At 44.0% G+C, this 4,855-nt stretch overlaps 2 pseudogenes; both read left to right on the top strand.

Annotated features, from left to right (window-relative positions):
• Nucleotides 1–1,131: 1,131 nt before the first annotated feature.
• Nucleotides 1,132–2,566, top strand: LOC103728123 (annotated as a pseudogene).
• A 102-nt stretch (nt 2,567–2,668) lies between these two features.
• On the top strand, nt 2,669–3,842 carry LOC103728122 (annotated as a pseudogene).
• Nucleotides 3,843–4,855: the final 1,013 nt, after the last annotated feature.

The raw sequence follows: 4,855 nt of genomic DNA, 5'->3' as shown, positions 1-4,855 counted from the left end.
ATAGGAGATCCCTTCTTTTGAGTTGTTGGCCAGGGTGGCCCAAGGGACTCCCAGATAGTAACACAGCATAGAACTGAGAAAATGAACAACAGACCCCAATCTTATCTAAAGGAATATTGACAACTGATTGCTGCTAGATGAGGAACAGCTGACCTTCCTAAAGCAAAGACCTTTAGATAGTCTGACTAGATTCACCAGATGGACAAGTAGTGGGGAACAGCTGGGGGTGTCTACATCACAGCAGAGAGTAGCAGGGACAACAGAGTATAAGGGCTCTAGTGGCGTGGGGAGGGGCTATGGGAGGGTGCCATGTGGGAAGTGGGTGTACAGTTGAATAAGATGGTTTGGGATGTTCTGTGTGATATATAGACACACAGATTTCAACAAATTTCAACAAATTTCAAAAAATGAATTATATTTGAGGAGAAGCATGGAAATTTATGTCATATTAATTAGTAGCGGTAAAAAACATTACCATTGAAATCTACCCGATGACTTTATAGGCGTACGCAAGTGCCAAGGATCCGAGCAAAACTGATTATTACTAGTAATAATCAGATACGTACAGATTAGAGATGCATTCACCAACATCTCAGTGTTCTTAGCAAAAACAATGAGTCTTTCTGTAAGAAACAGTATATTGTAAAATGAAGTGGAGATCTTTTTTAAAGGTTAAAAACTCAGTCAACGTTATGTCTTACAGGGCTTATACTGAGTTCAATATTGTATAACTGTATTAAATCAACAGTGAACCTAAAAATTTTATAGCCACTTTTGAAAGAGATGTATCTTTTCTCTGGAAACTGTTAATGAGTATGTTAAAGCTGTAATGAAAAGATTCTTCTAAGAAAACAACAACAACAACAAAAGAGTTGAATTTATCATGCTAAGAGTCATAGAGTAAAAGGGTGAGGAAGTCAAGCTGAGCTGCCAGATGAGCTCTAAGGAGTTACTCACGTATAAGGTCACTCTGTTAGTAGGCTTGTGCCTCTATTAAAAGTAACTAATACAGGGGTTGGAGAGATCGCTCAGCTATTAAGAGGACTTACTACTCTTCCAGAGGACCTGGGTTCAGTTCTCAGCATCCACATGGTGGCTCTAACCATCTGTAACTCCAATTCAGAGGATTCAATGTCCTTTTCTGGCCCACCCCACAGACATCAGACATACATGTACTGTAGCAAAGGTTCTGGCCACATCTTTGGACATCTGGATTTTAAAATAGTAGTGAAGCCTCCTGATGCTGCCCCTTTTGCTGTGGTCTTGTTAGCACCTTCAGGCCAGAAGAAAGCTGCCCCTACCACATCCTCAACTTCCACCAGTCCCTCTACCAGCCAGAGTCCCCGCTGCATCCCCGCCACCTCACACTGCAATCCTGGAGTCTGCACCAGGGGATCGAGCAGGAGTGGAAAGTTTCCCCACAGCTGATACCACAGAGATGTCACCTTGCAGATCCCCCTCGGCTATCGCCAGCCTGGAGGACAGATAGCTAACTCTGTTTCACCAGCTTCTGCTTTTACAATTGCCAGGGCTGCATCAGGCCGTTGGAGTCTAACAGGATTTAACAATACAGACAGAACGTGTGACAGAGTTTATCAGACTGAGAACAGCCACCAATCGAGTCCTGAATGTCCTTGTCACTGCGTCTCCAAGCATGCTCAGGATTTTGAACTCAACAATAAATTCAAAATGAATGTCCTAAACTTGTTAGAAGTTTTGCAAGACCCAGTCCTTCTTCCCCAAGAAAGGAAAGCCACAGCAAATATCCTGGGGGCCCATTCCCAAGATGATCAAGATGATATCCACTTAAAATTAGAGGATATAATTCAGATGGCAGACTGCCTGAAGGCTGAGTGCTTTGGGACGTTGTCAGCCATGGAGCTGGCTGAGCAGATCACACTCCTGGACCACATTGTTTTCACAAGCATTCCCAGGAGGAATTTCTTGGGCAGGGATGGACGAAGCCCAATGAGAATGAAAGAACACCGTGCATTATGAAACCAGCCAACGGTTCAATGATATGAGCAGCCTGGGGGCCTCCCAGATACTGAATTATGCTGATACCAACTCCCGCACCAACGCCTTTAAGAAGTGGGTAGCAGTCGCCGACATTTGCAGATCCCTGCACAACTACAATGGCTTGCTGGAGATCACCTCGGCCTTAAACAGAAGTGCCATCTACAGGCTGAAGAAAACCTGGACCAAGGTGTCCAAGCAGATGGACAAACTTCAGAAAACTGTTTCATCTGAAAGAAGATTTAAAAACCTTAGAGAAAAATCTTAAAAATTGTAACCCCCAACTGTTCCTTACCTTGGGATGTACTTGACAGACCTGGCATTCATTGAAGAAAGAACACTAAACTTTACCAAAGAAGGCCTTGTCAAATTCTCCAAAATGTGAATGATATCACACATTATCTGCGAGATACGCCAGTTCCAGCAGACTTCCTACCGAATGGACCATCAGTCAAAGGTCACACAGTACCTGCTTGACAAAGCCCTCATCATAGATGAAGATACACTCTGTGAACTATTGCTCAAAATTGAGCCTCAACTCCCTGCTTGAAGATCTGGCCTTGTCCCCCCGCCAGCTCCCACTGCAATCCTGGAGTCTGCACCAGGGGATCGAGCAGGAGTGGAAAGTTTCCCCACAGCTGATACCACAGAGATGTCACCTTGCAGATCCCCCTTCGGCTATCGCCAGCCTGGAGGACAGGTAGCTAACTCTGTTTCACCAGCTTCTGCTTTTACAATTGCCAGGGCTGCAGCAGGCCGTTGGCGTCCACCAGGATTTAACAATACAGACAGAACGTGTGACAGAGTTTATCAGACGGAGAACAGCCACCAATCGAGTCCTGAATGTCCTTGTCACTGCGTCTCCAAACATGTTCAGGATTTTGAACTCAACAATAAATTCAAAATGAATGTCCTAAACGTGTTAGAAGTTTTTCGAGACCCAGACCTTCTTCCCCAAGAAAGGAAAGCCACAGCAAATATCCTGGGGGCCCATTCCCAAGATGATCAAGATGATATCCACTTAAAATTAGAGGATATAATTCAGATGGCAGACTGCCTGAAGGCTGAGTGCTTTGGGACGTTGTCAGCCATGGAGCTGGCTGAGCAGATCACACTCCTGGACCACATTGTTTTCACAAGCATTCCCAGGAGGAATTTCTTGGGCAGGGATGGACGAAGTCCAATGAGAATGAAAGAACACCGTGCATTATGAAACCAGCTAAACGGTTCAATGATATGAGCAGCCTGGGGGCCTCCCAGATACTGAATTATGCTGATACCAACTCCCGCACCAACGCCTTTGAGAAGTGGGTAGCAGTCGCCGACATTTGCAGATCCCTGCACAACTACAGTGGCTTGCTGGAGATCACCTCGGCCTTAAACAGAAGTGCCATCTACAGGCTGAAGAAAACCTGGACCAAGGTGTCCAAGCAGATGGACAAACTTCAGAAAACTGTTTCATCTGAAAGAAGATTTAAAAACCTTAGAGAAAAATCTTAAAAATTGTAACCCCCAACTGTTCCTTACCTTGGGATGTACTTGACAGACCTGGCATTCATTGAAGAAAGAACACTAAACTTTACCAAAGAAGGCCTTGTCAAATTCTCCAAAATGTGAATGATATCACACATTATCTGCGAGATACGCCAGTTCCAGCAGACTTCCTACCGAATGGACCATCAGTCAAAGGTCACACAGTACCTGCTTGACAAAGCCCTCATCATAGATGAAGATACACTCTGTGAACTATTGCTCAAAATTGAGCCTCAACTCCCTGCTTGAAGATCTGGCCTTGTCCCTGAGACCACCGTGTTTTCATGGGAAGTGGGTTACACACAGCACAGTGGGAACCCAGAGAAACAATGCCCGCTTCCTTTTTCCACCAAAGATGGAACCAGATTGCTATTCAATCTTCAGGCAGAGTGAAGCCCAGCTGCATGGGTCAAAGATAGATAGATGCTCCAGCCTTGGGTGGGAAGGTGAAAGGTCAAAGCTTAGAGAAGCAGATGGCACATTCTGATTAAAGGGCTGTAATTTGAACTCTTAAAGAAGTGTACTAATGGCATTACTCTTTGCCAGATACTTTCCTTTTGGGTGTTTAAGACCATACAGTTGGCCCAAATAAACCAATTTATTTTTAGTCCTCAGGTCATTTGAGGATCTGTTCCTCAGAGGTCATATGGGCTTGGGAAGAGCTCCTGGCTCATTACTTTCACCAGTTGAAAAGTACTTGACTTTTAAGAAAACAGCTAAAACAACGCACATATAATTTGCAAATGAATAACTATATGGTGGTTTGAATGGTCCTCCACAGGCTTCAAGTATCTGGACATTTTGACATTTTGTCCCCAGTTTATGGTGCTGTTTTGGGAGGTCTTAGAAGGTGTGGCCAGGCTTAGAGAGTTTTTAAGCCTTTCTGGCTCTCCAGTCACTCTCTGCTTGAAGGTGTGAGCACTTAGCTTCTTGAAGCTATACCTGCTTGAAGATGTGAGACCACAGCTTCTGCTCCTACTCCAGCCACCTCTGCAGCCATGCCTCCTGACCATGATGGACCCTTGCCCTTTTGTAACTGTAAACTAAATAAACTTTGCCTTTTATAAGTTCCCTTGGTCATGGTGTTTCTATCATAGCAATGAAAAAGTAGCTAAAATGAGCTATGTCTGTAGAACTAGTCCAAGTAGCAATGGAGTAATAAGCGAGTATGAATTGAAAACAGGTAGAAATGGGAAGGAGCACATTAAAAGCAAGAAAGTAAGGAATACAAATAGTTACAGTATATATAGTTATAAGAAAATTCAGGCAATAGAGGAAAGTATAAGATGAAGATAATTAGAACATA

The sequence above is a fragment of the Nannospalax galili genome, unplaced genomic scaffold (genome assembly GCF_000622305.1).
Source record: "Nannospalax galili isolate Female #2095 unplaced genomic scaffold, S.galili_v1.0 scaffold9, whole genome shotgun sequence".
NCBI lineage: Eukaryota > Metazoa > Chordata > Mammalia > Rodentia > Spalacidae > Nannospalax > Nannospalax galili.
This window is presented reverse-complemented; position numbering and strand designations above follow the sequence as displayed.